The sequence below is a fragment of the Stenella coeruleoalba genome (genome assembly GCF_951394435.1).
Source record: "Stenella coeruleoalba genome assembly, contig: scaffold_28, whole genome shotgun sequence".
Classification (NCBI taxonomy): domain Eukaryota; kingdom Metazoa; phylum Chordata; class Mammalia; order Artiodactyla; family Delphinidae; genus Stenella; species Stenella coeruleoalba.
This window is the reverse complement of record NW_027645921.1, coordinates 1,204,163-1,230,960: the sequence shown is the minus strand read 5'-3', so window position 1 is coordinate 1,230,960 and position 26,798 is coordinate 1,204,163. Positions and strand designations below refer to the sequence as shown.

Below are 26,798 nucleotides of genomic sequence, written 5' to 3'. Positions count from 1 at the left end.
GGTTCCACATGCATGTTTTAGCTGAAGGAAGAATACCTTAAACCTGGAGAGTTGAAACCCGTGGAATGGGTACCATGCAATATGACTTCAAAGGGTCTTCATTTGCTCACCGAACCTCTCCAATCCTATCACTGCTGCGTTTATGCCCCTGTACACATGCTTGATTCTCTTTCGGAGACATAGCAATCCATAGGTTTTAAGATACTTACTAGTCAGGTACATTCTTAGGCGTTTAATATGCGGTGTTGAGTCCATTTCGTTGAGCAAGGAGTAGCTCTTGTCTATTCCATATTTGGCTTAAGGAACTTTATCTGTGCTCATTTCAATCTCTGGTTTTATGCAGCACCCCAACTCACCTTTCCCCTTAAGCAAGCATAAGTTGGTTTTCTAAATTTGAGACCTTGTTCTGTTCTGTAATTCAGTTCCTGTGTAGCCAAGTTTACATTCCGTGTATTACTGATATCTTATGATGTTTCTTTTTCTGTGTGACTTATTTCAGTTAGAATCATCATACCTGAGTCCACTCATTGTGCTGCTAAGGGCCTGATGACACAGATTTCATTGCTGAGTGATATTGCTTTGTAAGTAAATACCACAACTTCTTTATCCATTTTTCACTTTCTGTGATGTTGAACTTGTACTGTAAATGAGGTTCTTGTAAACAGAGCCGTTCCAAACTTTGGGGTGGCTGTGTCTTTTTGATTTTAATTTCCCTAAGCTATAGGACCATAAGTGGAAGTGCCCTAGGTTCTGTTGCTTTGTTTTTTAGATGTTTCAGGAAACACCATACACTTCTCCCGAGTGGTTGTTGGCAATTTACATCCCGCCCATCAGCATAACAAGGCTCCCAGTTCTCCATGGCCTGTCCTGCCTTTCTGGATTTTACACTTTTTTCAGATGGCCCTTTTGACCAGGGGGAAGTGAGACTTCATTGTAGTGCAGATTTCCTTTGCAAGCTTGCTTGGTTGGCCAAAAAGGGCGTATGCGTTTTTTCCTGAATATATTCAGGAAAAAACGCATACGCCCTTTTTGGCCAAGTGCATCATTGTGGACGTTCTGCCTCTTTTCCTATGCTTTCAATGCAATTCCAGTCTACCTCCTGAAATCGGTTTCCTGCAATTCTGCCCCGCTTTCAAGTCCTCTTGGCAGCCTTACTTCAGTCTATTTTTGGACGATAGCTGTCATTTATAACTCTGCAGGTTTGTGAATTACAGTGCCCCTGAGCTCTTTCTTCAACTCGCTTTCTTGTGAGCTGGCCGCAACATCGCAGGATGGCTTCAGGCCCTAATCTGGTTCCGGCACGGCACGCTGAGCCTTTGGTTATTTCCTCTTCCTGGTGGGAAATGAGAGTTAAATTTGCCCGTCCAGACACCTCCAGCTAATCTCTCATTGGTTCTCGCTATTCCTGTTCATCTTCCACAGAAATTGCAAACTGGGCCAAACAGGAGGTTAAAGGCGATGACTCTCCAAGTCGGGAGAGTGTTAGTAAAGCGTCTGGAATGTTGCACCCGAGTACCAGGGGAGGAAAACTGAGACATATTTGAACACGTCTCCCGTTCACACGGATGATCATACTCTGGGTTCCACATGCATGTTTTAGCTGAAGGAAGAATACCTAAAACCTGGGTAGTTGAAACCCGTGGAATGGGTACCATGCAATATGACTTCAAAGGGTCTTCATTTGCTCACCGAACCTCTCCAATCCTATCACTGCTGCGTTTATGCCCCTGTACACATGCTTGATTCTCTTTCGGAGACATAGCAATCCATAGGTTTTAAGATACTTACTAGTCAGGTATATTCTTAGGCGTTTAATATGCGGTGTTGAGTCCATTTCGTTGAGCAAGGAGTAGCTCTTGTCTATTCCATATTTGGCTTAAGGAACTTTATCTGTGCTCATTTCAATCTCTAGTTTTATGCAGCACCCGAACTCACCTTTCCCCTTAAGCAAGCATAAGTTGGTTTTCTAAATTTGAGACCCTGTTCTGTTCTGTAATTCAGTTCCTGTGTAGCCAAGTTTACATTCCGTGTATTACTGATATCTTATGATGTTTCTTTTTCTGTGTTACTTATTTCAGTTAGAATCATCATACCTGAATCCACTCATTGTGCTGCTAAGGGCCTGATGACACAGATTTCATTGCTGAGTGATATTGCTTTGTAAGTAAATACCACAACTTCTTTATCCATTTTTCACTTTCTGCGATGTTGAACTTGTACTGTAAATGAGGTTCTTGTAAACAGAGCCATTCCAAACTTTGGGGTGGCTGTGTCTTTTTTATTTTAATTTCCCTAAGCTATAGGACCATAAGTGGAAGTGCCCTAGGTTCTGTTGCTTTGTTTTTTAGATGTTTCAGGAAACACCATACACTTCTCCTGAGTGGTTGTTGGCAATTTACATCCCGCCCATCAGCATAACAAGGCTCCCAGTTCTCCATGGCCTGTCCTGCCTTTCTGGATTTTACATTTTTTTCAGATGGCCCTTTTGACCGAGGGGAAGTTAGACTTCATTGTAGTGCAGATTTCCTTTGCAAGCTTGCTTGGTTGGCCAAAAAGGGCGTATGCGTTTTTTCCTGACTATATTCAGGAAAAAACGCATACGCCCTTTTTGGCCAAGTGCATCATTGTGGACGTTCTGCCTCTTTTCCTATGCTTTCAATGCAATTCCAGTCTACCTCCTGAAATCGGTTTCCTGCAATTCTGCCCCGCTTTCAAGTCCTCTTGGCAGCCTTACTTCAGTCTATTTTTGGACGATAGCTGTCATTTATAACTCTGCAGGTTTGTGAATTACAGTGCCCCTGAGCTCCTTTCTTCAACTCGCTTTCTTGTGACCTGGCCGCAACACCGCAGGATGGCTTCAGGCCCTAATCTGGTTCCGGCACGGCACACTGAGCCTTTGGTTATTTCCTCTTCCTGGTGGGAAATGAGAGTTAAATTTGCCCGTCCAGACACCTCCAGCTAGCCTCTCATTGGTTCTCGCTATTCCTGTTCATCTTCCGCAGAAATTGCAAACTGGGCCAAACAGGAGGTTAAAGGCGCTGACTTTCCAAGTGGGGAGAGTGTTAGTAAAGCGTCTGGAATGTTGCACCCGAGTACCAGGGGAGGAAAACTGAGACATATTTGAACACGTCTCCCATTCACATGGTTGATCATACTTGGGTTCCACATGCATGTTTTAGCTGAAGGAAGAATACCTAAAACCTGGGTAGTTGAAACCCGTGGAATGGGTACCATGCAATATGACTTCAAAGGGTCTTCATTTGCTCACCGAACCTCTCCAATCCTATCACTGCTGCGTTTATGCCCCTGTACACATGCTTGATTCTCTTTCGGAGACATAGCAATCCATAGGTTTTAAGATACTTACTAGTCAGGTACATTCTTAGGCGTTTAATATGCGGTGTTGAGTCCATTTCGTTGAGCTAGGAGTAGCTCTTGTCTATTCCATATTTGGCTTAAGGAACTTTATCTGTGCTCATTTGAATCTCTGGTTTTATGAAGCACCCCAACTCACCTTTCCCCTTAAGCAAGCATAAGTTGGTTTTCTAAATTTGAGAACCTGTTCTGTTCTGTAATTCAGTTCCTGTGTAGCCAAGTTTCCATTCCGTGTATTACTGATATCTTATGATGTTTCTTTTTCTGTGTGACTTATTTCAGTTAGAATCATCATACCTGAATCCACTCATTGTGCTGCTAAGGGCCTGATGACACAGATTTCATTGCTGAGTGATATTGCTTTGTAAGTAAATACCACAACTTCTTTATCCATTTTTCACTTTCTGCGATGTTGAACTTGTACTGTAAACGAGGTTCTTGTAAACAGAGCCGTTCCGAACTTTGAGGTGGCTGTGTCTTTTTGATTTTAATTTCCCTAAGCTATAGGACCATAAGTGGAAGTGCCCTAGGTTCTGTTGCTTTGTTTTTTAGATGTTTCAGGAAACACCATACACTTCTCCCAAGTGGTTGTTGGCAATTTACATCCCGCCCATCAGCATAACAAGGCTCCCAGTTCTCCATGGCCTGTCCTGCCTTTCTGGATTTTACCCTTTTTTCAGATGGCCCTTTGGACCGGGGGGAAGTGAGACTTCATTGTAGTGCAGATTTCCTTTGCAAGCTTGCTTGGTTGGCCAAAAAGGGCGTATGCGTTTTTTCCTGAATATATTCAGGAAAAAACGCATACGCCCTTTTTGGCCAAGTGCATCATTGTGGACGTTCTGCCTCTTTTCCTATGCTTTCAATGCAATTCCAGTCTACCTCCTGAAATCGGTTTCCTGCAATTCTGCCCCGCTTTCAAGTCCTCTTGGCAGCCTTACTTCAGTCTATTTTTGGACGATAGCTGTCATTTATAACTCTGCAGGTTTGTGAATTACAGTGCCCCTGAGCTCCTTTCCTCAACTCGCTTTCTTGTGACCTGGCCGCAACACCACAGGATGGCTTCAGGCCCTAATCTGGTTCCGGCACGGCACACTGAGCCTTTGGTTATTTCCTCTTCCTGGTGGGAAATGAGAGTTAAATTTGCCCATCCAGACACCTCCAGCTAGCCTCTCATTGGTTCTCGCTATTCCTGTTCATCTTCCACAGAAATTGCAAACTGGGCCAAACAGGAGGTTAAAGGCGCTGACTTTCCAAGTGGGGAGAGTGTTAGTAAAGCGTCTGGAATGTTGCACCCGAGTACCAGGGGAGGAAAACTGAGACATATTTGAACACGTCTCCCATTCACATGGTTGATCATACTTGGGTTCCACATGCATGTTTTAGCTGAAGGAAGAATACCTAAAACCTGGGTAGTTGAAACCTGTGGAATGGGTACCATGCAATATGACTTCAAAGGGTCTTCATTTGCTCACCGAACCTCTCCAATCCTATCACTGCTGCGTTTATGCCCCTGTACACATGCTTGATTCTCTTTCGGAGACATAGCAATCCATAGGTTTTAAGATACTTACTAGTCAGGTACATTCTTAGGCGTTTAATATGCGGTGTTGAGTCCATTTCGTTGAGCAAGGAGTAGCTCTTGTCTATTCCATATTTGGCTTAAGGAACTTTATCTGTGCTCATTTCAATCTCTGGTTTTATGCAGCACCCCAACTCACCTTTCCCCTTAAGCAAGCATAAGTTGGTTTTCGAAATTTGAGACCTTGTTCTGTTCTGTAATTCAGTTCCTGTGTAGCCAAGTTTACATTCAGTGTATTACTGATATTTTATGATGTTTCTTTTTCTGTGTGACTTATTTCAGTTAGAATCATCATACCTGAATCCACTCATTGTGCTGCTAAGGGCCTGATGACACAGATTTCATTGCTGAGTGATATTGCTTTGTAAGTAAATACCACAACCTCTTTATCCATTTTTCAATTTCTGCGATGTTGAACTTGTACTGTAAACGAGGTTCTTGTAAACAGAGGCGTCCCAAACTTTGGGGTGGCTGTGTCTTTTTGATTTTAATTTCCCTAAGCTATAGGACCATAAGTGGAAGTGCCCTAGGTTCTGTTGCTTTGTTTTTTAGATGTTTCAGGAAACACCATACACTTCTCCCGAGTGGTTGTTGGCAATTTACATCCCGCCCATCAGCATAACAAGGCTCCCAGTTCTCCATGGCCTGTCCTGCCTTTCTGGATTTTACACTTTTTTCAGATGGCCCTTTTGACCGGGGGGAAGTGAGACTTCATTGTAGTGCAGATTTCCTTTGCAAGCTTGCTTGGTTGGCCAAAAAGGGCGTATGCGTTTTTTCCTGAATATATTCAGGAAAAAACGCATACGCCCTTTTTGGCCAAGTGCATCATTGTGGACGTTCTGCCTCTTTTCCTATGCTTTCAATGCAATTCCAGTCTACCTCCTGAAATCGGTTTCCTGCAATTCTGCCCCGCTTTCAAGTCCTCTTGGCAGCCTTACTTCAGTCTATTTTTGGACGATAGCTGTCATTTATAACTCTGCAGGTTTGTGAATTACAGTGCCCCTGAGCTCCTTTCTTCAACTCGCTTTCTTGTGAGCTGGCCACAACACCGCAGGATGGCTTCAGGCCCTAATCTGGTTCCGGCACGGCACGCTGAGCCTTTGGTTAATTCCTCTTCCTGGTGGGAAATGAGAGTTAAATTTGCCCGTCCAGACACCTCCAGCTAGTCTCTCATTGGTTCTCGCTATTCCTGTTCATCTTCCGCAGAAATTGCAAACTGGGCCAAACAGGAGGTTAAAGGGACTGACTCTCCTAGTCGGGAGAGTGTTAGTAAAGCGTCTGGAATGTTGCACCCGAGTACCAGGGTACGAAAACTGAGACATATTTGAACACGTCTCCCGATCACATGGTTGATCATACTCTAGGTTCCACATGCATGTTTTAGCTGAAGGAAGAATACCTAAAACCTGGGTAGTTGAAACCTGTGGAATGGGTACCATGCAATATGACTTCAAAGGGTCTTCATTTGCTCACCGAACCTCTCCAATCCTATCACTGCTGCGTTTATGCCCCTGTACACATGCTTGATTCTCTTTCGGAGACATAGCAATCCATAGGTTTTAAGATACTTACTAGTCAGGTACATTCTTAGGCGTTTAATATGCGGTGTTGAGTCCATTTCGTTGAGCAAGGAGTAGCTCTTGTCTATTCCATATTTGGCTTAAGGAACTTTATCTGTGCTCATTTCAATCTCTGGTTTTATGCAGCACCCCAACTCACCTTTCCCCTTAAGCAAGCATAAGTTGGTTTTCTAAATTTGAGACCTTGTTCTGTTCTGTAATTCAGTTCCTGTGTAGCCAAGTTTACATTCAGTGTATTACTGATATTTTATGATGTTTCTTTTTCTGTGTGACTTATTTCAGTTAGAATCATCATACCTGAATCCACTCATTGTGCTGCTAAGGGCCTGATGACACAGATTTCATTGCTGAGTGATATTGCTTTGTAAGTAAATACCACAACCTCTTTATCCATTTTTCAATTTCTGCGATGTTGAACTTGTACTGTAAACGAGGTTCTTGTAAACAGAGGCGTCCCAAACTTTGGGGTGGCTGTGTCTTTTTGATTTTAATTTCCCTAAGCTATAGGACCATAAGTGGCAGTGCCCTAGGCTCTGTTGCTTTGTTTTTTAGATGTTTCAGGAAACACCATACACTTTTCCTGAGTGTCTGTTGGTAATTTACATCCCGCCCATCAGCATAACAAGGCTCCCAGTTCTCCATGGCCTGTCCTGCCTTTCTGGATTTTACACTTTTTTCAGATGGCCCTTTTGACCGGGGGGAAGTGAGACTTCATTGTAGTGCAGATTTCCTTTGCAAGCTTGCTTGGTTGGCCAAAAAGGGCGTATGCGTTTTTTCCTGACTATATTCAGGAAAAAACGCATACGCCCTTTTTGGCCAAGTGCATCATTGTGGACGTTCTGCCTCTTTTCCTATGCTTTCAATGCAATTCCAGTCTACCTCCTGAAATCGGTTTCCTGCAATTCTGCCCCACTTTCAAGTCCTCTTGGCAGCCTTACTTCAGTCTATTTTTGGACGATAGCTGTCATTTATAACTCTGCAGGTTTGTGAATTACAGTGCTCCTGAGCTCGTTTCTTCAACTCGCTTTCTTGTGACCTGGCCGCAACACCGCAGGATGGCTTCAGGCCCTAATCTGGTTCTGGCACGGCACGCTGAGCCTTTGGTTAATTCCTCTTCCTGGTGGGAAATGAGAGTTAAATTTGCCCATCCAGAAACCTCCAGCTAGTCTCTCATTGGTTCTCGCTATTCCTGTTCATCTTCCACAGAAATTGCAAACTGGCCCAAACAGGAGGTTAAAGGGACTGACTCTCCAAGTGGGGAGAGTGTTAGTAAAGCGTCTGGAATGTTGCACCCGAGTACCAGGGTACGAAAACTGAGACATATTTGAACACATCTCCCGATCACATGGTTGATCATACTCTAGGTTCCACATGCATGTTTTAGCTGAAGGAAGAATACCTTAAACCTGGAGAGTTGAAACCCGTGGAATGGGTACCATGCAATATGACTTCAAAGGGTCTTCATTTGCTCACCGAACCTCTCCAATCCTATCACTGCTGCGTTTATGCCCCTGTACACATGCTTGATTCTCTTTCGGAGACATAGCAATCCATAGGTTTTAAGATACTTACTAGTCAGGTACATTCTTAGGCGTTTAATATGCGGTGTTGAGTCCATTTCGTTGAGCAAGGAGTAGCTCTTGTCTATTCCATATTTGGCTTAAGGAACTTTATCTGTGCTCATTTCAATCTCTGGTTTTATGCAGCAACCCAACTCACCTTTCCCCTTAAGCAAGCATAAGTTGGTTTTCTAAATTTGAGACCTTGTTCTGTTCTGTAATTCAGTTCCTGTGTAGCCAAGTTTACATTCCGTGTATTACTGATATCTTATGATGTTTCTTTTTCTGTGTGACTTATTTCAGTTAGAATCATCATACCTGAGTCCACTCATTGTGCTGCTAAGGGCCTGATGACACAGATTTCATTGCTGAGTGATATTGCTTTGTAAGTAAATACCACAACTTCTTTATCCATTTTTCACTTTCTGTGATGTTGAACTTGTACTGTAAATGAGGTTCTTGTAAACAGAGCCGTTCCAAACTTTGGGGTGGCTGTGTCTTTTTGATTTTAATTTCCCTAAGCTATAGGACCATAAGTGGAAGTGCCCTAGGTTCTGTTGCTTTGTTTTTTAGATGTTTCAGGAAACACCATACACTTCTCCGGAGTGGTTGTTGGCAATTTACATCCCGCCCATCAGCATAACAAGGCTCCCAGTTCTCCATGGCCTGTCCTGCCTTTCTGGATTTTACACTTTTTTCAGATGGCCCTTTTGACCAGGGGGAAGTGAGACTTCATTGTAGTGCAGATTTCCTTTGCAAGCTTGCTTGGTTGGCCAAAAAGGGCGTATGCGTTTTTTCCTGAATATATTCAGGAAAAAACGCATACGCCCTTTTCGGCCAAGTGCATCATTGTGGACGTTCTGCCTCTTTTCCTATGCTTTCAATGCAATTCCAGTCTACCTCCTGAAATCGGTTTCCTGCAATTCTGCCCCGCTTTCAAGTCCTCTTGGCAGCCTTACTTCAGTCTATTTTTGGACGATAGCTGTCATTTATAACTCTGCAGGTTTGTGAATTACAGTGCCCCTGAGCTCCTTTCTTCAACTCGCTTTCTTGTGAGCTGGCCGCAACACCGCAGGATGGCTTCAGGCCCTAATCTGGTTCCGGCACGGCACGCTGAGCCTTTGGTTAATTCCTCTTCCTGGTGGGAAATGAGAGTTAAATTTGCCCGTCCAGACACCTCCAGCTAGTCTCTCATTGGTTCTCGCTATTCCTGTTCATCTTCTGCAGAAATTGCAAACTGGGCCAAACAGGAGGTTAAAGGGACTGACTCTCCAAGTGGGGAGAGTGTTAGTAAAGCGTCTGGAATGTTGCACCCGAGTACCAGGGTACGAAAACTGAGACATATTTGAACACATCTCCCGATCACATGGTTGATCATACTCTAGGTTCCACATGCATGTTTTAGCTGAAGGAAGAATACCTTAAACCTGGAGGGTTGAAACCCGTGGAATGGGTACCATGCAATATGACTTCAAAGGGTCTTCATTTGCTCACCGAACCTCTCCAATCCTATCACTGCTGCGTTTATGCCCCTGTACACATGCTTGATTCTCTTTCGGAGACATAGCAATCCATAGGTTTTAAGATACTTACTAGTCAGGTACATTCTTAGGCGTTTAATATGCGGTGTTGAGTCCATTTCGTTGAGCAAGGAGTAGCTCTTGTCTATTCCATATTTGGCTTAAGGAACTTTATCTGTGCTCATTTCAATCTCTGGTTTTATGCAGCACCCCAACTCACCTTTACCCTTAAGCAAGCATAAGTTGGTTTTCTAAATTTGAGACCTTGTTCTGTTCTGTAATTCAGTTCCTGTGTAGCCAAGTTTACATTCCGTGTATTACTGATATCTTATGATGTTTCTTTTTCTGTGTGACTTATTTCAGTTAGAATCATCATACCTGAATCCACTCATTGTGCTGCTAAGGGCCTGATGACACAGATTTCATTGCTGAGTGATATTGCTTTGTAAGTAAATACCACAACTTCTTTATCCATTTTTCACTTTCTGTGATGTTGAACTTGTACTGTAAATGAGGTTCTTGTAAACAGAGCCGTTCCAAACTTTGGGGTGGCTGTATCTTTTTGATTTTAATTTCCCTAAGCTATAGGACCATAAGTGGAAGTGCCCTAGGTTCTGTTGCTTTGTTTTTTAGATGTTTCAGGAAACACCATACACTTCTCCCGAGTGGTTGTTGGCAATTTACATCCCGCCCATCAGCATAACAAGGCTCCCAGTTCTCCATGGCCTGTCCTGCCTTTCTGGATTTTACACTTTTTTCAGATGGCCCTTTTGACCAGGGGGAAGTGAGACTTCATTGTAGTGCAGATTTCCTTTGCAAGCTTGCTTGGTTGGCCAAAAAGGGCATATGCGTTTTTTCCTGAATATATTCAGGAAAAAATGCATACGCCCTTTTTGGCCAAGTGCATCATTGTGGACGTTCTGCCTCTTTTCCTATGCTTTCAATGCAATTCCAGTCTACCTCCTGAAATCGGTTTCCTGCAATTCTGCCCCGCTTTCAAGTCCTCTTGGCAGCCTTACTTCAGTCTATTTTTGGACGATAGCTGTCATTTATAACTCTGCAGGTTTGTGAATTACAGTGCCCCTGAGCTCCTTTCTTCAACTCGCTTTCTTGTGAGCTGGCCGCAACACCGCAGGATGGCTTCAGGCCCTAATCTGGTTCCGGCACGGCACGCTGAGCCTTTGGTTAATTCCTCTTCCTGGTGGGAAATGAGAGTTAAATTTGCCCGTCCAGACACCTCCAGCTAGTCTCTCATTGGTTCTCGCTATTCCTGTTCATCTTCCGCAGAAATTGCAAACTGGGCCAAACAGGAGGTTAAAGGGACTGACTCTCCAAGTGGGGAGAGTGTTAGTAAAGCGTCTGGAATGTTGCACCCGAGTACCAGGGTACGAAAACTGAGACATATTTGAACACGTCTCCCGATCACATGGTTGATCATACTCTAGGTTCCACATGCATGTTTTAGCTGAAGGAAGAATACCTAAAACCTGGGTAGTTGAAACCTGTGGAATGGGTACCATGCAATATGACTTCAAAGGGTCTTCATTTGCTCACCGAACCTCTCCAATCCTATCACTGCTGCGTTTATGCCCCTGTACACATGCTTGATTCTCTTTCGGAGACATAGCAATCCATAGGTTTTAAGATACTTACTAGTCAGGTACATTCTTAGGCGTTTAATATGCGGTGTTGAGTCCATTTCGTTGAGCAAGGAGTAGCTCTTGTCTATTCCATATTTGGCTTAAGGAACTTTATCTGTGCTCATTTCAATCTCTGGTTTTATGCAGCACCCCAACTCACCTTTCCCCTTAAGCAAGCATAAGTTGGTTTTCTAAATTTGAGACCCTGTTCTGTTCTGTAATTCAGTTCCTGTGTAGCCAAGTTTACATTCAGTGTATTACTGATATCTTATGATGTTTCTTTTTCTGTGTGACTTATTTCAGTTAGAATCATCATACCTGAATCCACTCATTGTGCTGCTAAGGGCCTGATGACACAGATTTCATTGCTGAGTGATATTGCTTTGTAAGTAAATACCACAACCTCTTTATCCATTTTTCAATTTCTGCGATGTTGAACTTGTACTGTAAACGAGGTTCTTGTAAACAGAGGCGTCCCAAACTTTGGGGTGGCTGTGTCTTTTTGATTTTAATTTCCCTAAGCTATAGGACCATAAGTGGCAGTGCCCTAGGCTCTGTTGCTTTGTTTTTTAGATGTTTCAGGAAACACCATACACTTCTCCTGAGTGTCTGTTGGTAATGTACATCCCGCCCATCAGCATAACAAGGCTCCCAGTTCTCCATGGCCTGTCCTGCCTTTCTGGAGTTTACACTTTTTTCAGATGGCCCTTTTGACTGGGGGGAAGTGAGACTTCATTGTAGTGCAGATTTCCATTGCAAGCTTGCTTGGTTGGCCAAAAAGGGCGTATGCGTTTTTTCCTGAATATATTCAGGAAAAAACGCATACGCCCTTTTTGGCCAAGTGCATCATTGTGGACGTTCTGCCTCTTTTCCTATGCTTTCAATGCAATTCCAGTCTACCTCCTGAAATCGGTTTCCTGCAATTCCTCCCTGCTTTCAAGTCCTCTTGGCAGCCTTACTTCAGTCTATTTTTGGACGATAGCTCTCATTTATAACTCTGCAGGTTTGTGAATTACAGTGCTCCTGAGCTCCTTTCTTCAACTCGCTTTCTTGTGACCTGGCCGCAACACCGCAGGATGTCTTCAGGCCCTAATCTGGTTCTGGCACGGCACGCTGAGCCTTTGGTTAATTCCTCTTCCTGGTGGGAAATGAGAGTTAAATTTGCCCATCCAGACACCTCCAGCTAGTCTCTCATTGGTACTCGCTATTCCTGTTCATCTTCCACAGAAATTGCAAACTGGGCCAAACAGGAGGTTAAAGGGACTGACTCTCCAAGTGGGGAGAGTGTTAGTAAAGCGTCTGGAATGTTGCATCCGAGTACCAGCGTACGAAAACTGAGACATATTTGAACACGTCTCCCGATCACATGGTTGATCATACTCTAGGTTCCACATGCATGTTTTAGCTGAAGGAAGAATACCTTAAACCTGGAGAGTTGAAACCCGTGGAATGGGTACCATGCAATATGACTTCAAAGGGTCTTCATTTGCTCACCGAACCTCTCCAATCCTATCACTGCTGCATTTATGCCCCTGTACACATGCTTGATTCTCTTTCGGAGACATAGCAATCCATAGGTTTTAAGATACTTACTAGTCAGGTACATTCTTAGGCGTTTAATATGCGGTGTTGAGTCCATTTCGTTGAGCAAGGAGTAGCTCTTGTCTATTCCATATTTGGCTTAAGGAACTTTATCTGTGCTCATTTCAATCTCTGGTTTTATGCAGCACCCCAACTCACCTTTCCCCTTAAGCAAGCATAAGTTGGTTTTCTAAATTTGAGACCCTGTTCTGTTCTGTAATTCAGTTCCTGTGTAGCCAAGTTTACATTCCGTGTATTACTGATATCTTATGATGTTTCTTTTTCTGTGTGACTTACTTCAGTTAGAATCATCATACCTGAATCCACTCATTGTGCTGCTAAGGGCCTGATGACACAGATTTCATTGCTGAGTGATATTGCTTTGTAAGTAAATACCACAACTTCTTTATCCATTTTTCACTTTCTGCGATGTTGAACTTGTACTGTAAACGAGGTTCTTGTAAACAGAGCCGTTCCAAACTTTGGGGTGGCTGTGTCTTTTTAATTTTAAATTCCCTAAGCTATAGGACCATAAGTGGAAGTGCCGTAGGGAATGTTGCTTTGTATTTTAGATGTTTCAGGAAACACCATACACTTCTCCCGAGTGGTTGTTGGCAATTTACATCCCGCCCATCAGCATAACAAGGCTCCCAGTTCTCCATGGCCTGTCCTGCCTTTCTGGATTTTGCACTTTTTTCAGATGGCCCTTTTGACCGGGGGGAAGTGAGACTTCATTGTAGTGCAGATTTCCTTTGCAAGCTTGCTTGGTTGGCCAAAAAGGGCGTATGTGTTTTTTCCTGAATATATTCAGGAAAAAACGCATACGCCCTTTTTGGCCAAGTGCATCATTGTGGACGTTCTGCCTCTTTTCCTATGCTTTCAATGCAATTCCAGTCTACCTCCTGAAATCGGTTTCCTGCAATTCTGCCCCGCTTTCAAGTCCTCTTGGCAGCCTTACTTCAGTCTATTTTTCGACGATAGCTGTCATTTATAACTCTGCAGGTTTGTGAATTACAGTGCCCCTGAGCTCCTTTCTTTAACTCGATTTCTTGTGACCTGGCCGCAACACCGCAGGATGTCTTCAGGCCCTAATCTGGTTCTGGCACAGCACGCTGAGCCTTTGGTTAATTCCTCTTCCTGGTGGGAAATGAGAGTTAAATTTGCCCATCCAGACACCTCCAGCTAGTCTCTCATTGGTTCTCGCTATTCCTGTTCATCTTCCACAGAAATTGCAAACTGGGCCAAACAGGAGGTTAAAGGGACTGACTCTCCAAGTGGGGAGAGTGTTAGTAAAGCGTCTGGAATGTTGCACCCGAGTACCAGGGTACGAAAACTGAGACATATTTGAACACATCTCCCGATCACATGGTTGATCATACTCTAGGTTCCACATGCATGATTTAGCTGAAGGAAGAATACCTTAAACCTGGGTAGTTGAAACCCGTGGAATGGGTACCATGCAATATGACTTCAAAGGGTCTTCATTTGCTCACCGAACCTCTCCAATCCTATCACAGCTGCGTTTATGCCCCTGTACACATGCTTGATTCTCTTTCGGAGACATAGCAATCCATAGGTTTTAAGATACTTACTAGTCAGCTACATTCTTAGGCATTTAATATGCAGTGTTGAGTCCATTTCGTTGAGCAAGGAGTAGCTCTTGTCTATTCCATATTTGGCTTAAGGAACTTTATCTGTGCTCATTTCAATCTCTGGTTTTATGCAGCACCCCAACTCACCTTTCCCCTTAAGCAAGCCTAAGTTGGTTTTCTAAATTTGAGACCCTGTTCTGTTTTGGAATGCAGTTCCTGTGTAGCCAAGTTTACATTCCGTGTATTAGTGATATCTTATGATGTTTCTTTTTCTGTGTGACTTATTTCAGTTAGAATCATCGTACCTGAATCCACTCATTATGCTGCTACAGGCCTGATGACATAGATTTCATTGCTGAGTGATACTGCATTGTACGTAAGTACCACAAGTTCTTTATCCATTTTTCACTTTCTGTGATATTGAACTTGTACGGTAAATGAGGTTCTTGTAAACGGAGGCGTCCCAAACTTTGGGGTGGCTGTGTGTTTTTCATTTTAATTTCCCTAAGCTATAGGACCATAAGTGGAAGTGCCCTAGGTTCTGTTGCTTTGTTTTTTAGATGTTTCAGGAAACACCATACACTTCTCCTGAGTGTCTGTTGGCAATTTACATCCCGCCCATCAGCATAACAAGGCTCCCAGTTCTCAATGGCCTGTTGCATTTCTGGATTTTACACTTTTTTCAGATGGCCCTTTTGACCGGGGGGAAGTGAGACTTCATTGTAGTGCAGATTTCCTTTGCAAGCTTGCTTGGTTGGCCAAAAAGTGCGTATGCGTTTTTTCCTGAGTATATTCAGGAAAAAACGCATATGCCCTTTTTGGCCAAGTGCATCATTGTGGACGTTCTGCCTCTTTTCCTATGCTTTCAATGCAATTCCAGTCTACCTCCTGAAATCGGTTTCCTGCAATTCTGCCCCGCTTTCAAGTCCTCTTGGCAGCCTTACTTCAGTCTATTTTTGGACGATAGCTGTCATTTATAACTCTGCAGGTTTGTGAATTACAGTGCCCCTGAGCTCCTTTCTTCACCTCGCTTTCTTTTGAGCTGGCCGCAACACCGCAGGATGGCTTCAGGCCCTAATCTGGTTCCGGTACGGCACGCTGAGCCTTTGGTTATTTCCTCTTCCTGGTGGGAAATGAGAGTTAAATTTGCCCGTCCAGACACCTCCAGCTAGCCTCTCATTGGTTCTCGCTATTCCTGTTCATCTTCCGCAGAAATTGCAAACTGGGCCAAACAGGAGGTTAAAGGGACTGACTCTCCAAGTGGGGAGAGTGTTAGTAAAGCGTCTGGAATGTTGCACCCGAGTACCAGGGGAGGAAAACTGAGACATATTTGAACACGTCTCCCGATCACATGGTTGATCATACTCTGGGTTGAACATGCATGTTTTAGCTGAAGGAAGAATACCTAAAATCTGCGTAGTTGAAACCCGTGGAATGGGTACCATGCAATATGACTTCAAAGGGTCTTCATTTGCTCACCGAACCTCTCCAGTCCTATCACTGCTGCGTTTATGCCCCTGTACACACGCTTGATTCTCTTTTGGAGACATAGCAATCCATAGGTTTTAAGATACTTACTAGTCAGGTACATTCTTAGGCGTTTAATATGGGGTTTTGAGTCCATTTCGTTGAGCAAGGAGTAGCTCTTGTCTATTCCATATTTGGCTTAAGGAACTTTATCTGTGCTCATTTCAATCTCTGGTTTTATGCAGCACCCCAACTCACCTTTCCCCTTAAGCAAGCATAAGTTGGTTTTCTAAATTTGAGACCCTGTTCTGTTTTGGAATGCAGTTCCTGTGTAGCCAAGTTTACATTCCGTGTATTAGTGATATCTTATGATGTTTCTTTTTCTGTGTGACTTATTTCAGTTAGAATCATCATACCTGAATCCACTCATTGTGCTGCTAAGGGCCTGATGACACAGATTTCATTGCTGAGTGATATTGCTTTGTAAGTAAATACCACAACTTCTTTATCCATTTTTCACTTTCTGCGATGTTGAACTTGTACTGTAAACGAGGTTCTTGTAAACAGAGCCGTTCCAAACTTTGGGGTGGCTGTGTCTTTTTCATTTTAATTTCCCTAAGCTATAGGACCATAAGTGGAAGTGCCCTAGGTTCTGTTGCTTTGTTTTTTAGATGTTTCAGGAAATACCATACACTTCTCCGGAGTGGTTGTTGGCAAATTACATCCCGCCCATCAGCATAACAAGGCTCCCAGTTCTCCATGGTCTGTTGCCTTTCTGGAGTTTACACTTTTTTCAGATGGCCCTTTTGACTGGGGGGAAGTGAGACTTCATTGTAGTGCAGATTTCCATTGCAAGCTTGCTTGGTTGGCCAAAAAGGGCGTATGCGTTTTTTCCTGAATATATTCAGGAAAAAACGCATACGCCCTTTTTGGCCAAGTGCATCATTGTGGACGTTCTGCCTCTTTTCCTATGCTTTCAATGCAATTCCAGTCTACCTCCTGAAATCGGTTTCCTGCAATTCTGCCCTGCTTTCAAGTCCTCTTGGCAGCCTTACTTCAGTCTATTTTTGGACGATAGCTCTCATTTATAACTCTGCAGGTTTGTGAATTACAGTGCTCCTGAGCTCCTTTCTTCAACTCGCTTTCTTGTGACCTGGCCGCAACACCGCAGGATGTCTTCAGGCCCTAATCTGGTTCTGGCACGGCACGCTGAGCCTTTGGTTAATTCCTCTTCCTGGTGGGAAATGAGAGTTAAATTTGCCCATCCAGACACCTCCAGCTAGTCTCTCATTGGTACTCGCTATTCCTGTTCATCTTCCACAGAAATTGCAAACTGGGCCAAACAGGAGGTTAAAGGGACTGACTCTCCAAGTGGGGAGAGTGTTAGTAAAGCGTCTGGAATGTTGCATCCGAGTACCAGCGTACGAAAACTGAGACATATTTGAACACGTCTCCCGATCACATGGTTGATCATACTCTAGGTTCCACATGCATGTTTTAGCTGAAGGAAGAATACCTTAAACCTGGAGAGTTGAAACCCGTGGAACGGGTACCATGCAATATGACTTCAAAGGGTCTTCATTTGCTCACCGAACCTCTCCAATCCTATCACTGCTGCATTTATGCCCCTGTACACATGCTTGATTCTCTTTCGGAGACATAGCAATCCATAGGTTTTAAGATACTTACTAGTCAGGTACATTCTTAGGCGTTTAATATGCGGTGTTGAGTCCATTTCGTTGAGCAAGGAGTAGCTCTTGTCTATTCCATATTTGGCTTAAGGAACTTTATCTGTGCTCATTTCAATCTCTGGTTTTATGCAGCACCCCAACTCACCTTTCCCCTTAAGCAAGCATAAGTTGGTTTTCTAAATTTGAGACCCTGTTCTGTTCTGTAATTCAGTTCCTGTGTAGCCAAGTTTACATTCCGTGTATTACTGATATCTTATGATGTTTCTTTTTCTGTGTGACTTACTTCAGTTAGAATCATCATACCTGAATCCACTCATTGTGCTGCTAAGGGCCTGATGACACAGATTTCATTGCTGAGTGATATTGCTTTGTAAGTAAATACCACAACTTCTTTATCCATTTTTCACTTTCTGCGATGTTGAACTTGTACTGTAAACGAGGTTCTTGTAAACAGAGCCGTTCCAAACTTTGGGGTGGCTGTGTCTTTTTAATTTTAAATTCCCTAAGCTATAGGACCATAAGTGGAAGTGCCGTAGGGAATGTTGCTTTGTATTTTAGATGTTTCAGGAAACACCATACACTTCTCCCGAGTGGTTGTTGGCAATTTACATCCCGCCCATCAGCATAACAAGGCTCCCAGTTCTCCATGGCCTGTCCTGCCTTTCTGGATTTTACACTTTTTTCAGATGGCCCTTTTGACCGGGGGGAAGTGAGACTTCATTGTAGTGCAGATTTCCTTTGCAAGCTTGCTTGGTTGGCCAAAAAGGGCGTATGTGTTTTTTCCTGAATATATTCAGGAAAAAACGCATACGCCCTTTTTGGCCAAGTGCATCATTGTGGACGTTCTGCCTCTTTTCCTATGCTTTCAATGCAATTCCAGTCTACCTCCTGAAATCGGTTTCCTGCAATTCTGCCCCGCTTTCAAGTCCTCTTGGCAGCCTTACTTCAGTCTATTTTTCGACGATAGCTGTCATTTATAACTCTGCAGGTTTGTGAATTACAGTGCCCCTGAGCTCCTTTCTTTAACTCGATTTCTTGTGACCTGGCCGCAACACCGCAGGATGTCTTCAGGCCCTAATCTGGTTCTGGCACAGCACGCTGAGCCTTTGGTTAATTCCTCTTCCTGGTGGGAAATGAGAGTTAAATTTGCCCATCCAGACACCTCCAGCTAGTCTCTCATTGGTTCTCGCTATTCCTGTTCATCTTCCACAGAAATTGCAAACTGGGCCAAACAGGAGGTTAAAGGGACTGACTCTCCAAGTGGGGAGAGTGTTAGTAAAGCGTCTGGAATGTTGCACCCGAGTACCAGGGTACGAAAACTGAGACATATTTGAACACATCTCCCGATCACATGGTTGATCATACTCTAGGTTCCACATGCATGATTTAGCTGAAGGAAGAATACCTTAAACCTGGGTAGTTGAAACCCGTGGAATGGGTACCATGCAATATGACTTCAAAGGGTCTTCATTTGCTCACCGAACCTCTCCAATCCTATCACAGCTGCGTTTATGCCCCTGTACACATGCTTGATTCTCTTTCGGAGACATAGCAATCCATAGGTTTTAAGATACTTACTAGTCAGCTACATTCTTAGGCATTTAATATGCAGTGTTGAGTCCATTTCGTTGAGCAAGGAGTAGCTCTTGTCTATTCCATATTTGGCTTAAGGAACTTTATCTGTGCTCATTTCAATCTCTGGTTTTATGCAGCACCCCAACTCACCTTTCCCCTTAAGCAAGCCTAAGTTGGTTTTCTAAATTTGAGACCCTGTTCTGTTTTGGAATGAAGTTCCTGTGTAGCCAAGTTTACATTCCGTGTATTAGTGATATCTTATGATGTTTCTTTTTCTGTGTGACTTATTTCAGTTAGAATCATCGTACCTGAATCCACTCATTATGCTGCTACAGGCCTGATGACATAGATTTCATTGCTGAGTGATACTGCATTGTACGTAAGTACCACAAGTTCTTTATCCATTTTTCACTTTCTGTGATATTGAACTTGTACGGTAAATGAGGTTCTTGTAAACGGAGGCGTCCCAAACTTTGGGGTGGCTGTGTGTTTTTCATTTTAATTTCCCTAAGCTATAGGACCATAAGTGGAAGTGCCCTAGGTTCTGTTGCTTTGTTTTTTAGATGTTTCAGGAAACACCATACACTTCTCCTGAGTGTCTATTGGCAATTTACATCCCGCCCATCAGCATAACAAGGCTCCCAGTTCTCAATGGCCTGTTGCATTTCTGGATTTTACACTTTTTTCAGATGGCCCTTTTGACCGGGGGGAAGTGAGACTTCATTGTAGTGCAGATTTCCTTTGCAAGCTTGCTTGGTTGGCCAAAAAGTGCGTATGCGTTTTTTCCTGAGTATATTCAGGAAAAAACGCATATGCCCTTTTTGGCCAAGTGCATCATTGTGGACGTTCTGCCTCTTTTCCTATGCTTTCAATGCAATTCCAGTCTACCTCCTGAAATCGGTTTCCTGCAATTCTGCCCCGCTTTCAAGTCCTCTTGGCAGCCTTACTTCAGTCTATTTTTGGACGATAGCTGTCATTTATAACTCTGCAGGTTTGTGAATTACAGTGCCCCTGAGCTCCTTTCTTCAACTCGCTTTCTTGTGACCTGGCCGCAACACCGCAGGATGGCTTCAGGCCCTAATCTGGTTCCGGCCCGGCATGCTGAGCCTTTGGTTAATTCCTCTTCCTGGTGGGAAATGAGAGTTAAATTTGCCCGTCCAAACACCTCCAGCTAGCCTCTCATTGGTTCTCGCTATTCCTGTTCATCTTCCGCAGAAATTGCAAACTGGGCCAAACAGGAGGTTAAAGGGACTGACTCTCCAAGTGGGGAGAGTGTTAGTAAAGCGTCTGGAATGTTGCACCCGAGTACCAGGGGAGGAAAACTGAGACATATTTGAACACGTCTCCCGATCACATGGTTGATCATACTCTGGGTTGAACATGCATGTTTTAGCTGAAGGAAGAATACCTAAAATCTGCGTAGTTGAAACCCGTGGAATGGGTACCATGCAATATGACTTCAAAGGGTCTTCATTTGCTCACCGAACCTCTCCAGTCCTATCACTGCTGCGTTTATGCCCCTGTACACACGCTTGATTCTCTTTTGGAGACATAGCAATCCATAGGTTTTAAGATACTTACTAGTCAGGTGCATTCTTAGGCGTTTAATATGGGGTTTTGTGTCCATTTCGTTGAGCAAGGAGTAGCTCTTGTGTATTCCATATTTGGCTTAAGGAACTTTATCTGTGCTCATTTCAATCTCTGGTTTTATGCAGCACCCCAACTCACCTTTCCCCTTAAGCAAGCATAAGTTGGTTTTCTAAATTTGAGACCCTGTTCTGTTCTGTAATTCAGTTCCTGTGTAGCCAAGTTTACATTCCGTGTATTACTGATATCTTATGATGTTTCTTTTTCTGTGTGACTTACTTCAGTTAGAATCATCATACCTGAATCCACTCATTGTGCTGCTAAGGGCCTGATGACACAGATTTCATTGCTGAGTGATATTGCTTTGTAAGTAAATACCACAACTTCTTTATCCATTTTTCACTTTCTGCGATGTTGAACTTGTACTGTAAACGAGGTTCTTGTAAACAGAGCCGTTCCAAACTTTGGGGTGGCTGTGTCTTTTTAATTTTAAATTCCCTAAGCTATAGGACCATAAGTGGAAGTGCCGTAGGGAATGTTGCTTTGTATTTTAGATGTTTCAGGAAACACCATACACTTCTCCCGAGTGGTTGTTGGCAATTTACATCCCGCCCATCAGCATAACAAGGCTCCCAGTTCTCCATGGCCTGTCCTGCCTTTCTGGATTTTACACTTTTTTCAGATGGCCCTTTTGACCGGGGGGAAGTGAGACTTCATTGTAGTGCAGATTTCCTTTGCAAGCTTGCTTGGTTGGCCAAAAAGGGCGTATGTGTTTTTTCCTGAATATATTCAGGAAAAAACGCATACGCCCTTTTTGGCCAAGTGCATCATTGTGGACGTTCTGCCTCTTTTCCTATGCTTTCAATGCAATTCCAGTCTACCTCCTGAAATCGGTTTCCTGCAATTCTGCCCCGCTTTCAAGTCCTCTTGGCAGCCTTACTTCAGTCTATTTTTCGACGATAGCTGTCATTTATAACTCTGCAGGTTTGTGAATTACAGTGCCCCTGAGCTCCTTTCTTTAACTCGATTTCTTGTGACCTGGCCGCAACACCGCAGGATGTCTTCAGGCCCTAATCTGGTTCTGGCACAGCACGCTGAGCCTTTGGTTAATTCCTCTTCCTGGTGGGAAATGAGAGTTAAATTTGCCCATCCAGACACCTCCAGCTAGTCTCTCATTGGTTCTCGCTATTCCTGTTCATCTTCCACAGAAATTGCAAACTGGGCCAAACAGGAGGTTAAAGGGACTGACTCTCCAAGTGGGGAGAGTGTTAGTAAAGCGTCTGGAATGTTGCACCCGAGTACCAGGGTACGAAAACTGAGACATATTTGAACACATCTCCCGATCACATGGTTGATCATACTCTAGGTTCCACATGCATGATTTAGCTGAAGGAAGAATACCTTAAACCTGGGTAGTTGAAACCCGTGGAATGGGTACCATGCAATATGACTTCAAAGGGTCTTCATTTGCTCACCGAACCTCTCCAATCCTATCACAGCTGCGTTTATGCCCCTGTACACATGCTTGATTCTCTTTCGGAGACATAGCAATCCATAGGTTTTAAGATACTTACTAGTCAGCTACATTCTTAGGCATTTAATATGCAGTGTTGAGTCCATTTCGTTGAGCAAGGAGTAGCTCTTGTCTATTCCATATTTGGCTTAAGGAACTTTATCTGTGCTCATTTCAATCTCTGGTTTTATGCAGCACCCCAACTCACCTTTCCCCTTAAGCAAGCCTAAGTTGGTTTTCTAAATTTGAGACCCTGTTCTGTTTTGGAATGAAGTTCCTGTGTAGCCAAGTTTACATTCCGTGTATTAGTGATATCTTATGATGTTTCTTTTTCTGTGTGACTTATTTCAGTTAGAATCATCGTACCTGAATCCACTCATTATGCTGCTACAGGCCTGATGACATAGATTTCATTGCTGAGTGATACTGCATTGTACGTAAGTACCACAAGTTCTTTATCCATTTTTCACTTTCTGTGATATTGAACTTGTACGGTAAATGAGGTTCTTGTAAACGGAGGCGTCCCAAACTTTGGGGTGGCTGTGTGTTTTTCATTTTAATTTCCCTAAGCTATAGGACCATAAGTGGAAGTGCCCTAGGTTCTGTTGCTTTGTTTTTTAGATGTTTCAGGAAACACCATACACTTCTCCTGAGTGTCTATTGGCAATTTACATCCCGCCCATCAGCATAACAAGGCTCCCAGTTCTCAATGGCCTGTTGCATTTCTGGATTTTACACTTTTTTCAGATGGCCCTTTTGACCGGGGGGAAGTGAGACTTCATTGTAGTGCAGATTTCCTTTGCAAGCTTGCTTGGTTGGCCAAAAAGTGCGTATGCGTTTTTTCCTGAGTATATTCAGGAAAAAACGCATACGCCCTTTTTGGCCAAGTGCATCATTGTGGACGTTCTGCCTCTTTTCCTATGCTTTCAATGCAATTCCAGTCTACCTCCTGAAATCGGTTTCCTGCAATTCTGCCCCGCTTTCAAGTCCTCTTGGCAGCCTTACTTCAGTCTATTTTTGGACGATAGCTGTCATTTATAACTCTGCAGGTTTGTGAATTACAGTGCCCCTGAGCTCCTTTCTTCAACTCGCTTTCTTGTGACCTGGCCGCAACACCGCAGGATGGCTTCAGGCCCTAATCTGGTTCCGGCCCGGCATGCTGAGCCTTTGGTTAATTCCTCTTCCTGGTGGGAAATGAGAGTTAAATTTGCCCGTCCAAACACCTCCAGCTAGCCTCTCATTGGTTCTCGCTATTCCTGTTCATCTTCCGCAGAAATTGCAAACTGGGCCAAACAGGAGGTTAAAGGGACTGACTCTCCAAGTGGGGAGAGTGTTAGTAAAGCGTCTGGAATGTTGCACCCGAGTACCAGGGGAGGAAAACTGAGACATATTTGAACACGTCTCCCGATCACATGGTTGATCATACTCTGGGTTGAACATGCATGTTTTAGCTGAAGGAAGAATACCTAAAATCTGCGTAGTTGAAACCCGTGGAATGGGTACCATGCAATATGACTTCAAAGGGTCTTCATTTGCTCACCGAACCTCTCCAGTCCTATCACTGCTGCGTTTATGCCCCTGTACACACGCTTGATTCTCTTTTGGAGACATAGCAATCCATAGGTTTTAAGATACTTACTAGTCAGGTACATTCTTAGGCGTTTAATATGGGGTTTTGAGTCCATTTCGTTGAGCAAGGAGTAGCTCTTGTCTATTCCATATTTGGCTTAAGGAACTTTATCTGTGCTCATTTCAATCTCTGGTTTTATGCAGCACCCCAACTCACCTTTCCCCTTAAGCAAGCATAAGTTGTTTTTCTAAATTTGAGACCCTGTTCTGTTTTGGAATTCAGTTCCTGTGTAGCCAAGTTTACATTCCGTGTATTAGTGATATCTTATGATGTTTCTTTTTCTGTGTGACTTATTTCAGTTAGAATCATCATACCTGAATCCACTCATTGTGCTGCTAAGGGCCTGATGACACAGATTTCATTGCTGAGTGATATTGCTTTGTAAGTAAATACCACAACTTCTTTATCCATTTTTCACTTTCTGCGATGTTGAACTTGTACTGTAAACGAGGTTCTTGTAAACAGAGCCGTTCCAAACTTTGGGGTGGCTGTGTCTTTTTCATTTTAATTTCCCTAAGCTATAGGACCATAAGTGGAAGTGCCCTAGGTTCTGTTGCTTTGTTTTTTAGATGTTTCAGGAAATACCATACACTTCTCCGGAGTGGTTGTTGGCAAATTACATCCCGCCCATCAGCATAACAAGGCTCCCAGTTCTCCATGGCCTGTCCTGCCTTTCTGGATTTTACACTTTTTTCAGATGGCCCTTTTGACCGGGGGGATGTGAGACTTCATTGTAGTGCAGATTCCCTTTGCAAGCTTGCTTGGTTGGCCAAAAAGGGCGTATGCGTTTTTTCCTGAATATATTCAGGAAAAAACGCATACGCCCTTTTTGGCCAAGTGCATCATTGTGGACGTTCTGCCTCTTTTCCTATGCTTTCAATGCAATTCCAGTCTACCTCCTGAAATCGGTTTCCTGCAATTCTGCCCCGCTTTCAAGTCCTCTTGGCAGCCTTACTTCAGTCTATTTTTGGACGATAGCTGTCATTTATAACTCTGCAGGTTTGTGAATTACAGTGTCCCTGAGCTCCTTTCTTCAACTCGCTTTCTTGTGACCTGGCCGCAACACCGCAGGATGGCTTCAGGCCCTAATCTGGTTCCGGCACGGCACGCTGAGCCTTTGGTTAATTCCTCTTCCTGGTGGGAAATGAGAGTTGAATTTCCCCGTCCAGACACCTCCAGCTAGCCTCTCATTGGTTCTCGCTATTCCCGTTCATCTTCCGCAGAAATTGCAAACTGGGCCAAACAGGAGGTTAAAGGGACTGACTCTCCAAGTCGAGAGAGTGTTAGTAAAGCGTCTGGAATGTTGCACCCGAGTACCAGGGGAGGAAAACTGAGACATATTTGAACACGTCTCCCGTTCACATGGTTGATCATACTCTGGGTTCCACATGCATGTTTTAGCTGAAGGAAGAATACCTTAAACCTGGAGAGTTGAGACCCGTGTAATGGGTACCATGCAATATGACTTCAAAGGGTCTTCATTTGCTCACCGAACCTCTCCAATCCTATCACTGCTGCGTTTATGCCCCTGTACACACGCTTGATTCTCTTTTGGAGACATAGCAATCCATAGGTTTTAAGATACTTACTAGTCAGGTGCATTCTTAGGCGTTTAATATGGGGTTTTGTGTCCATTTCGTTGAGCAAGGAGTAGCTCTTGTGTATTCCATATTTGGCTTAAGGAACTTTATCTGTGCTCATTTCAATCTCTGGTTTTATGCAGCACACCAACTCACCTTTCACCTTAAGCAAGCATAAGTTGGTTTTCTAAATTTGAGACCCTGTTCTGTTTTGGAATGCAGTTCCTGTGTAGCCAAGTTTACATTCCGTGTATTAGTGATATCTTATGATGTTTCTTTTCTGTGTGACTTATTTCAGTTAGAATCATCGTACCTGAATCCACTCATTATGCTGCTACGGGCCTGATGACATAGATTTCATTGCTGAGTGATACTGCATTGTACGTAAGTACCACAAGTTCTTTATCCATTTTTCACTTTCTGTGATATTGAACTTGTACACTTCTCCCAAGTGTCTGTTGGCAATTTACATCCCGCCCATCAGCATAACAAGGCTCCCAGTTCTCCATGGCCTGCCCTTCCTTTCTGGATTTTACACTTTTTTCAGATGGCCCTTTTGACCAGGGGGAAGTGAGACTTCATTGTAGTGCAGATTTCCTTTGCAAGCTTGCTTGGTTGGCCAAAAAGGGCGTATGCGTTTTTTCCTGAATATATTCAGGAAAAAACGCATACGCCCTTTTTGGCCAAGTGCATCATTGTGGACGTTCTGCCTGTTTTCCTATGCTTTCAATGCAATTCCAGTCTACCTCCTGAAATCGGTTTCCTGCAATTCTGCCCCGCTTTCAAGTCCTCTTGGCAGCCTTACTTCAGTCTATTTTTGGACGATAGCTGTCATTTATAACTCTGCAGGTTTGTGAATTACAGTGCCCCTGAGCTCCTTTCTTCAACTCGCTTTCTTTTGAGCTGGCCGCAACACCGCAGGATGGCTTCAGGCCCTAATCTGGTTCCGGTACGGCACGCTGAGCCTTTGGTTATTTCCTCTTCCTGGTGGGAAATGAGAGTTAAATTTGCCCGTCCAGACATCTCCAGCTAGCCTCTCATTGGTTCTCGCTATTCCTGTTCATCTTCCGCATAAATTGGAAACTGTGCCAAACAGGAGGTTAAAGGGACTGACTCTCCAAGTGGGGAGAGTGTTAGTAAAGCGTCTGGAATGTTGCACCCGAGTACCAGGGTACGAAAACTGAGACATATTTGAACACGTCTCCCGATCACATGGTTGATCATACTCTAGGTTCCACATGCATGTTTTAGCTGAAGGAAGAATACCTTAAACCTGGAGAGTTAAGACCCGTGTAATGGGTACCATGCAATATGACTTCAAAGGGTCTT

General features: G+C 43.6%; 1 long non-coding RNA gene across 21 annotated transcripts in view; it reads left to right on the top strand.

Annotated features, from left to right (window-relative positions):
- LOC307181468 overlaps positions 1-26,798 on the top strand; it is a 1,676,472-nt gene that overhangs the window by 1,336,524 nt on the left and 313,150 nt on the right. The gene's annotated exons all lie outside the window — the stretch shown is intronic.